This window comes from Calonectris borealis, chromosome W, assembly GCF_964195595.1.
Source record: "Calonectris borealis chromosome W, bCalBor7.hap1.2, whole genome shotgun sequence".
Taxonomy (NCBI): Eukaryota; Metazoa; Chordata; class Aves; order Procellariiformes; family Procellariidae; genus Calonectris; species Calonectris borealis.
Window position 1 is genome coordinate 27,282,509 of NC_134351.1, and position 11,203 is coordinate 27,293,711.

General features: G+C 44.1%; 1 non-coding gene across 1 annotated transcript; it reads right to left on the bottom strand.

The window, feature by feature from the left end:
- Window positions 1–6,110: 6,110 nt before the first annotated feature.
- LOC142075141 (small nucleolar RNA SNORD45) lies at window positions 6,111–6,195 on the bottom strand. Its single transcript, XR_012670799.1, has one exon. It is a non-coding gene; the product is annotated as a small nucleolar RNA SNORD45 (small nucleolar RNA).
- Window positions 6,196–11,203: the final 5,008 nt, after the last annotated feature.

An 11,203-nucleotide genomic window follows, 5' to 3' on the forward strand; every position in this document is an offset into this window, starting at 1 on the left:
GATTGCAGGTAGTGCAACAATTCCACCAGACACCCTAAGTAAAATAGAACAATTGCAGATGCCCCAATCTAGAAAAGAATTACAACAGCTCATGGGTACTTTAGGATATTGGAGGAAACATGTACCTGGATTTTCTATCATTGCTCGCCCACTATATTCACTTTTACGAAAAGGAAAATCATGGGAATGGAATTCAGAACATGAAGAGGCAGTCAAAACTCTAATTCAGGAATTAAAATCATTGGGACCAGTACACCCCCACGACCCTATTATAGCAGAATGGGTTTTTGCTGAACACGGTACTTACTGTAACCTGTTCCAAACTGGCCCTGATGGACCAAAAAGACCTTTGATGTTCAGTTCGACTGCACTTAAAGAGACAGAACAGAGATATTCCGAGTGGGAAAAAGGACTTTTGTCTTTAGTCCGAGCAGTGAAACAAGCTGAGAAAATACACCAGGAACAACCTGTACAAACCAGAGGTCCATTTAATTTATTAGAAGCAGTTCTAAAGGGGACTGCCCCCCCAGAAGGAATTGCACAAAAGCCTACAATTAGGAAATGGTATGCTTATTTGACAGGAATTGCAGAAGAAATGAGATTAACTGAAGGACACACTAAACTCTCTAAATTACAGATGCCTATAAATGCAGACCCATTAGCATTACAACAACCTTTTAAACCATCACCTATTTTAAATTCACCTCCCCTCACCGAGGGAACACCATCAGAAGATATTTGGTTTACTGATGCCTCAGCAAGGAGAATAGATGGCAGATGGCAATACAAGGCTGCTGCATTAAACATCAACACTGGCAAACAAATCATAGAAAAAGGTGAAGGTAGTGCACAAGTAGGAGAATTAAGGGCAGTTGTTCTAGCAGCACAAAACGGAGCAAAAGTGATCTATGTCGACTCCTATGCCGTGTGGGCAGGTGCCACGCAGTGGCTTTGTCAGTGGGAAGTCCTGAACTGGGAAGTAAATAGATCTCCAGTTTGGAGATCTCAAGATTGGCAACTATTCCTTAAAATAGCCAGAAACACTCCATTCAAGATGGGATGGGTGAAAGCTCATGCCAAAAATAATGAACCAGCCACAAACTGGAATCAAAAGGTAGATGAATTGGCAAAAATTAGAAAAATAAAAATAGGAAATTCCTTAAATTCTGAGTGGTATCGATTGGGAGAATGGCTACATCAAAAATTAGGTCATACAGGTAAAGCAGCACTTTATTTTGCTGCACAAAGTAGGGGTTGGCCCCTAAACAGGAAAACCTGTGAAATTATTCTTACAGAATGCCCTCAATGTAGATTAAAATTACAAATGAATCACCCTGCTAAAGCACCCCCCTTACATATCAGTCAGGGAAAGACTCTGTGGTCTACATGGCAAATTGATTACATTGGGCCACTAAAATCTTCTGCAGGATATCGATATATCCTCACGGGGTAGAAGTAGTCTCCGGCTTGCTTATGGCAACTAAATGCCGAAAAGCTGATGGGAAAAACACAGTACGAGGACTATCTTCTTGGTTCTCTAGTCTATCTACTCCTGATGCTATCCAAAGCACACATTTCACAAATAGGGAAGTGCAAGAATGGACAAAACAGAAAGAAATTCAATGAGTATTCCGCACCCCTTACTACCCCCAATCAAATGGGATGATAGAACGAGCTAATGGCTTATTAAAACAGAGCCTTAAGCCACACAAAGTCCGGTGGGATACACAACTTTTAGAAGTACTCCATCAATTAAACAATCCATACGGACCCACTGGAAGCCCTGTGAGCTGAGCATTCTTTGTAAAAGCTAAATCTAATACCCCCCCTACTGATGAAAGAAAATGTCCACTAACATTACAGCCAGGGCAACCTGTTATGGTAAATTTACCACAAATTGGAACTGTGCCTATGACTTTAACTAAACCCCGTGGCCCACTTGCTTGGGAAGCTACTGATAGCAGTGGTGCAAAACATAGAATCAGTACTAGACGGATTCTTCCTTCTTTCTAAAAGGGGTAACCCGTTTGGCCTTCCCCACCGAAACGTCTTCTTTCTTTTTTTTTTAAACAGGAGAAGATGAACCTATACCGATGGCAACAACAGCAGCAGCATCTCCCCAACCCAATTTTATTCTTCCTTTTAGTCGAGATAAGTATAATCCTTTTAGTTCAGACACAAGATCCCTGGGACCATGCACTACTAAATTACACTGGAAATATGGGAACCCTACCAACAGAAAAGACAAACCTGAACCTTGCTGTTTTAGTTATACATGGGAATAAGACATATTCAAAAGATGAATGGAGATGGGAGACACTACACCAGAAAGAAATTAAGATATCTCACAATAATAATAACATTCATCAAATTTTATCACTATGAGCCACACCAGAGGAAGAAATAAAAATAGGGTGCTGTATAATCAATGGATCTACCCACAAAAAAACGCACTGAAATTAAAATATACTACACTGATTTTTCTAAACGTAAAGACAATGAGAAATCTTGCTATAAGACACCAGAACCAGGTTGTTGGTACAATTTCACTTTCACGCAACCTGTACTCACTTTTTGCTTCTGAAGTAATTGTGGTGTAGAACTATTGTTTGATTTTATGATTAGTGAATGAAAAATTTGGAATTTGTGTACGACAAGGTGGCCGTGGATTGATGCATATGTGTCTTTTAACATACCTACATCTAATCTAAATTTATCTGCAATAGCACTACACAATAACATCGCCTTTCATAGGCAGGAATGGATTATTAAAGACGAAAATGAAAACCAACAAATTCCATCCTTAAAAGGAACCAAAGGAGACACCATTTTGATAAGATGCCGAATTGAAAATCATACTAAATGTATGACAACAACCTTACACATTCTTGTAAACAACATTGAAGGAAAAGACAACATACATACCTGTCCTTTTCAACAAGAATGTTGGTATACCGTTACTATATCCCATTCAGTACACGTAAGGTGTCTTTGGACAAACCCTAACTCTCATTCCAGCTTAGGTTTTCAATTCAGGATTGATACCGCACAACCACATTCACCAACTCAGCCTCCTATCAAACTGTCTCCTCACATTTATAACATTGGTCCCTATATAATCAAGAACATAGGACAACAGCAAGTGCTATTTAATCCATCGTGGTCTCTAAAACGAGTGGAGCTATCAATGCAAGTTGATATCTCGACAATTAAACCTGCTTGCTCACCATTCCTGAATACATCTTTTACAGGATGGTTAGCGTGGCTACATGGATGAACCCTCACCTCTCCAAAACAATCAAGGAGAGATGTAACTGGCATCCTAGGAACGGGACTAGGAATATTGTACAGCATGGATGCTGAAGTTTTAGCAAACAAAATAAATTCAGCAACAAGTGATTTACATAAATTAGAACACCCATTACAATCATCTTTGACAGCATTAGGAACAAGCCAGTGGCTTTTGGCTAATATATTGCCTACATGGGAAAGAATTAATGAAAGGGACCACCAACTAATCACAAATACATTTGGCACAATTCAAAATAATATTTCTCTAGCTCTTAGCTGCATCCAGGCTCAATTATGGATACAACTTACCGTGGCAGCTATTATAAGGGAAGGTGATGAGGGCATCTTGCCCACTGAAATCCGAAAGGTAGTTTGGGATAATGCAACTAAATTTGAAAAAGAATTTCAATCTTGGTGGCGTCTAGTCAATTTTACTTACGACTCCACTGACAGAAAAGTCACAGCTTTTGTTTTGACAATACGCAATGCTTCGGTATATATCATATACCGAATCATTGCGCTAGGATTAAATCACAACGGAACGGTACTCTACCCGTTAGAACATAGAGTATGGACCCAAAAAAATGGGAATAAATGGCAAACGATTGATGTTGATGCATGTGTTTTGTGAGAACAACAGGGATTTATTTGTGAAAGCAATACCATTAAAGCCCAAGACATTTGTCTTGACACTAAACAAAATGTTTGTAATTTTGAAATACATCCTGATGAAACCCCTGAAACTGTACTTATATATGTTGGAAATGGATGTGTTTGCATGAGAACTCTTTGTGATTCTATATTTACAGATAACGTAATTGTGGAAACATCTAACCACTCAAATATCTGTATTTGTAATTTTACTAAGATTATGGGATGCGACTTCAACTATTCAGCTCCTGTTACAACCCATCAGTTGCTACAATCAAGCTATACATCTTATCAAGATCTACTACCTACCCCCATTGGAATGAATCTCACATTAGTACGAAAACTGTTACAACATGATGACCTAAGTCAATTGCTAAACCAGATTCGAAACAACGGACAAAGAACTCTGGTTACGGTCCATCATGATGCAGAGAAGATACATCATGTCCTAGAAAAGATGAAGAAGGATGGAGAACATCACTGGTGGGATGTTTTATTTAGATAGTCACCAACAGCAACAGGAACTTTGAATTGGGTTTTACATCCCATAACAATTTTATTAATTTCTATTCTGCTATGCTTATTGTTGAACATTATTCTATGTGTTAAAGTGTGGAAAATAACTAAACAAATGGCACTAATACCAAAACCTCCTCGCATATATAACATTGCTTAATTGTACTTAATAAAACCTTAATAGTTAAGTCTATTGATAATTAAGTATACCAACCAAAAATTTCCCTCAAATTACAATTGGAATATGACATTGATCTGTTTATAAGCACAGAGGCAAGAGGCGACCACACCGCCACTCTGTGATCAAGATGGATTGACTTTAGTCATGGGGTGGATTGTGGTGGTGCATTCATACCCCCCCTTTCTTCCCTGGGCACTTGTTGATCTGGGCTGCTTGTTGATCTCAGAAATTTCCATGAAACCTCGGCCTTGGTGTATTGAGTCTGGCAGTTGAGCACTCCTTGACTGTATCAGAAAATCTGCATAGCTGAGGCTGGGAACATACTCCTACTGCCTGGCCCGGGTGTCCAGCAGAACAACACCGAAACCTTGAGAATTCTTTAGTAATTACCACCTGGGACTGTGGCCAGGATGGAAATTTACGGATGACTAAAGCCAACCACTTGCGAACCTATAAATGGTGGTCCTAAGTGAGGCCCTTTGAGCTCTCCTGGACCGCAGCGGCTGCACCCAGCATCTCCCTCTGAGTGGGACGCCTCTCAGAGCTTGCGATCTTTCAGGCCTGCGATATTCAGAGGATCACTGGGTCCTGGGTGAGTCCCTTTCGAAGCTCAACCCTTCGCCCGTTGAGAGGGAATGCCTAGACATTCGACGTGAATATTTCTTCACTGGAATCGAGGGGAATTTTTAACAGGTATACCTTCTGTATATTTTTATATATATATATATATATATATATATATATGTATGTTTCTCTGTGTGTGTGAACTAATAGTAAGCATAATCTGTAATTAAGTTGTGATTGTAGTAGACTTACTAACCTATTTTGCAAATATTGAATAGTTAATGATTAGGCGTTACTAAAGTTTGTTAATGATTAGTTGATAACTAAGTGTTGCTAAATTGTGAATGAAACCTAGACTGTCCCTGAAATATAAACCCTTAGATGATTTTCCCTTGTATGTTTCACCCATGTAATAAGTAATAGAGTGAACCTTGCCATGGAATTCTATTAGGTCGCACCTTTATAAATCTCTATTAAAATCACTTTCTGCTAGTTTCTTTGACGGTGATTCTTTAAGCGGCCTCTAAACCACTCACTCGTGACACCAGAGTAATGACGCATCCCAATATGGGCTTAGCCATTCTCCAAAATACAGAGCTTAACTTAACACTTCTAATACAAATCTTAACTTACTAAACCTATTTTACAAAGCTTAACTTACTAAACCTATCTTACAAATACTAAACCTATCTTAACACTTCTAATACAGAGATACAAACTTAACACTACAGAGATACAAGTTTAACACTACTAACTAATACAGAGACCTTTCCTGTTCTCCATTGCCTTGTTACCTTCAAAAAATACATTGAAACATTTCAAGTTGAAGCTTCTGTGACTGAGACGCCGACTGTCCCATAACTGATGTATAGAGTTCATATAACTTCCCTGCAGCGGCTCACCTAGGTGGGTCTCAGAGTAATTCTGGAGCTACAGTGATGATATACATCAACTCTACATCAGATAATACATGCCAGCACTCATCACTGACCCTCACATATAAAAGCACAGCAATACTGGAGCCTTTCCTCTTTCAGTCCCATCTGGGTCACCATTTGTGGTGTAAGATAGCACAGACCCTCTGGAGCCTCTATCATAGCAGGGCAGTCCCACAGTCTCTCTCACCATTGCCTCAGCTTTCTGTCTTTCTCCATTGCTTCACTCCTCTATCACTCTCCCCATTGCTTCTCATCACTGTCACTCTCCGTTGCCTCTCTGATATCTTCCTTCCGGCAATGATCACATGTCTGCTTACAATTCCCTTCACCTGTTTTGGCTCTTGAATCAGCTGGTACTCATTAGGCCACACCTCAGGGTAACCGCAAGCAGCATTCTTAACTGAGAGCTTTTACATCTTGATGTTTACAGTTTCCTCACAGAAGGAACAACTAAGCCAGGTGTTCAGGTCTTATCTCTCCACAGGGTATTCTATACCATGTGACATCATGCTCAGTATAAAAACCAGGTGTGTGTGAGGGCTCACCCCCCATTCGTGACACGCGGTCGGCGAGCGGTTGTGTTGTGCATTGCCTGTTTTGTATATTCTGTTATTGTTGTTGTTCTCATTGTTATTATTACTGTTCTACTTTGTTTTATTTCCATTATTAAACTGTTTTTATCTCAACCCGCGAGTTTTCCTACTTGTGCCCTCCCGATTCTCTCCCCTATCCTACCAGAGGAGGGGGGTGAGCGAGCGGCTGCGTGGTGCTTAGTTGCTGGCTGGAGCTAAACCACGGCAGAAGGATTTAGTGCTTTGGGTAACTAATAACCTTCTTTCCCTGATGCTGCCATACAATAACATCACCACAAATGTAATCGTTGAAATTTCTGGTTGTTAACACTTTTTTTCAAACTCTTCCAGATTATTTTGTGATCTCGGTCACCGAGGCGAGCGGCTCCAGTGCCGGCACGATCCGTAACAGAGCGCTCTAGCGCAGTATACGGTGGGGGGTTTCCTTAACCGGGGAAACCTCAGGGGAGCAGAGAGACCCGCCAGGAGGTCGCAGCTCTCACGAGAGTGGCTGACGAGACCTGGACGGGGCCAGGAGCAATGGCGGCCAAGTCCCCACACCTATAAAAGAAACCCCTAGGGAGTGCTAATGGCCAGGAGCACCGTGAACAGGGCTGGTCAACAGGGCGTAGCACATCAGCAAGGGCATGGCGCAGCAGTTTGCGCAGGAAGGGCGCTCTAACTCTGCCGTCTCTATGAGAGAGCAATGGTATCTACCCGGCAGAAGGCCATGTCCTCTCTAAACTCTGCACCCGCCGCAACTGACGCAGCTTCGCAGACAGAGCTCTGATGGGAACATACTGCTATCCAGGTGTCAGGCTGCAGGGTGTGCCCTACTCTTATGCCAGTACCGGCCGGCAGTAGTGAGTATACCTGTGGGAGGTGCGCCCAGGTAGAGGAACTCCTCAGCTTAGTGGCAGAGCTCCGGGAGGAGGTGAGTAGGTTGAGGAGTATCAGGAAGTCTGAGAGGGAGATAGACTACTGGAACCCCACCCTACCATCCCTGGGACAGGCCTGTCAGGCAGTCAGGACACATGATACGGGGGATTCCCTATCCTCTCTCTACCCGGCAGAATGCGGTGACTTAAGGGATAGGGGGCAATGGCAACAAGTTCCTGCCTGGCGCAGCAGGCGCATCTCCTCCATGACTACCCCACCTTCCCAGGTGCCCTTGTATAATAGGTATAAGGCTCTGCAAGTGGAACCAAACAATGTTGAGGACGAAAGTCCATCTAGGTTGGAGGTGTTGCCAAGGTTAAGTCGGCCTACGCCCTGCATCAAAACCACTTCCATTAAGAAAAAAAGACAAGTTATTGTCATAGGAGACTCTCTGCTGAGGGGAACAGAAGGTCCGATATACCAACCTGACGCACTTCTTAGGAAAGTCTGCTGCCTCCCTGGGGCCTGGGTTAAAGATGTGACAAGAAAACTTCCTACCCTGGTACGGCCCTCGGATTATTATCCATTATTGCTTTTTCATACTGTCCCGGTTTCGGCTGGGATAGGGTTAAATTTCTTCCTAGTGCTGTGTTTTGGATTTAGTATGAGGAGAATGTTGATAACACACTGATGTTTTCAGTTGTTGCTAAGTACCCTCCTAGTCCAAGGACAGCTCCCATGCCTACTGACTGAGCTAGGTACACAAGATGGGAGGGAACATAATCAGGACAGCCAGCCCAGCTGGCTAATGGGGTATTCCATACCATGTGACGTCATGCTCAGTATATGAAGGGTAGGCGTGATCCAGGAAGTACCGATCGCTACTTGGTTATCGGTCAGCACGGGTGGTGAGCAATTGCATTGTGCATCACTCATTTTGTATACTCTATCATTATTTATTATTATTATTTTCCCTTTTCTGTTCTATTAAACTGTCTTTATCTCAACCCACGAGTTTTTCTCACTCTTACCCTTCCGATTCTCTCCCCGTCCCACTGGGGGGTGGGGGGAGTGAGCAAGCGGCTGCGTGGTATTTGGCTGCCTGCCAGATTAAACCACGACAGTCCTTTTTGGCGCCCAGCGTGGGGCTCGAAGGGTTGAGATAACGATAGATCTGACCAAAGTGTGTTAAGGAAAAATTGTTATAAGCATTCGTTATATCGATTATTCACAATGTTGATGTACTGGCTGTCAAAGTTGTGGGGCTGGCTCTCAATGTTGGGTCATGTAATACCTTGCTTGCAATATGTGTTCCCTTTTGTGTTGTTTATCATCAGTCGGAACTGGGCCAAGATTATCATTTTGCTGCTGTTTTATGAGGTGATAAGATCATTGCTCGTAAGTCTAACCTGGTATCTGTACTCGGCACTGCCGTCATTTCTGTACATCGGGAACCACCTCTTAGAAATTATTAGTAATTGCACTTTTTTCTCCTCGGAGAATGAATTTAAGGGGGAGACAGGATGGGACACTTTCTCCCACTTGTTCATCTTCCCTTCCATATCGTCAGAAACTCCTTTTTCTTCTATCCTCTTCACGAAGATGTCCACACTATTCCCTGAGAAATTTGAATATCCTTGGGATGTTCAAACAAGCATGTTCATATTGCTATGTCTCCTGAATGTTGTTCAGGCCTTGTTTAGGGTTAAACAACTATTCAGGAACACTGTCCAGAGATCAACCCTCAGCAACAAGAAAAGAGGGAGGGCAAACGGCAGTGCCTCGTCTGGGCGGGCGGAGCGGCGAGTCTCGGGGGCGGTGGGCAGCAGGAGATCAACCCCGGCAACAGACACGGTGGCTACTCAAAACCCCACAACAGGTACTGTGGCTACTTCAAACCCCACGACAACCCCTGTGGCTACTCAAACCCCGGCAACAGTCACCGTAGCTTCTCCAACCCCTGTGACAGGCACTGCAGCCACTCAAACTCCGGCAACAGGCACTACAGTTACTCCAACCCCCGCGACAGGCACTGCAGCTACCCAAACCCCAGCAACAGGCACTACAGCTGAACCAGAGGACCAACCCTTGCTGGTATCCGTTGCCCCTGTACAGAAGAGGAAATCTTGGAAGCGGAGATCAGGTCGTTTAGAAAGGGATGATGAAAGAGCAGGGCCATCACGAGGAGTGGAGGAGGAAGAGGAAGAACTCATAAACGAGACGGAAACCACCTGATCCCTATCCCTGAGTGAGCTGCGAGATATGCGGAAAGATTTCAGCCGTCGTCCAGGCGAGCATATTGTTACCCGGCTGCTCCGATGCTAGGATAATGGGGCCAGTAGCCTGGAATTAGAGGGGAAGGAAGCCAAACAGCTGGGATCCCTTGCTAGGGAAGGAGGCATTGACAAAGCAATTGGAAAAGGGACACAGGCCCTCAGCCTCTGGAGGCAACTGCTGTCAGGCGTGAAGGAAAGGTATCCCTTCAAGGAAGATGTTATATATCGCCTAGGCAAATGGACCACTATGTAGAGAGGTATCCAGTACCTGAGAGAACTAGGCATGCTGGAGGTAGTTTATAGTGACCTGGACGATGACCAAATGCCCAAAGATCCAGATGAAGTCCAGTGCACGCGACCCATGTGGCGGAAATTAGTACGGAGCGCACCAGCGTCATATGCCAGTTCGTTGGCAGTACTGTGCTGGAAAGAGGAAGAAGCACCAAAGGTAGATGACATGGTTAGCAATCTCCGGGAATACGAAGAAACTGTCTCCTCCTCCCTTGTCTCGGCTGTGGAGAAACTGTCCCGGGAGATCCAGCAACTCAAAGACGATAGGTCCTATTCTCCACCTGTATGGACCACTATCTCAGCCATTAGGAGTCAGCGTTCTTCTGCTCAAGAGAGGATACAGAAAGTACACACCCTGGGGCACCCTGTGGTTTTACCTGCGTGACCACGGAGAGGACATGAGGCAGTGGGATGGAAAACCTACCTTGACCCTAGAGGCACGTGTATGTGAGTTGCAAGGAAAAACAATCACACAAGGGTGTTCTCTCAGGAAAAATGCTGCTCCAGTTTCCAGAGAACAGTTCCCCAGACAGAGTAGAAGGGCTGATCTTACTTTGGATTGTAATTGCAATGAAGGAATTCTTGACTCACGTTTGCAAGAAGTGAGAGATGGATACTATGACCAGAACTAGAGGGGCCCTGCCTCCGGCCAGGTGGAGGAAAGGGACAACCGGGTTTACTGGACTGTGTGGATTCGATGGCCTGGCACATCAGAGCCACAGGAGTATAAGGCTCTCGTAGACACCGGTGCACAGTGCACCCTGATGCCATCAAGCTATAAAGGGGCAGAACCCATTTGTATTTCTGGAGTGACAGGGGGATCCCAAGAGTTACCTGTATTGGAGGCCGAAGTGAGCCTAACCGGGAATGAGTGGCAGAAGCACCCCACTGTGACTGGCCCAGAGGCTCCGTGCATCCTTGGCATAGTCTACCTCAGGAGAGGGTATTTTAAGGACCCAAAAGGGTACCGGTGGGCTTTTGGTATAGCTGCCCTGGAGACAGAGGAAATTAAACAGCTGTCTACCTTGCCCGGTCTCTCGGAGG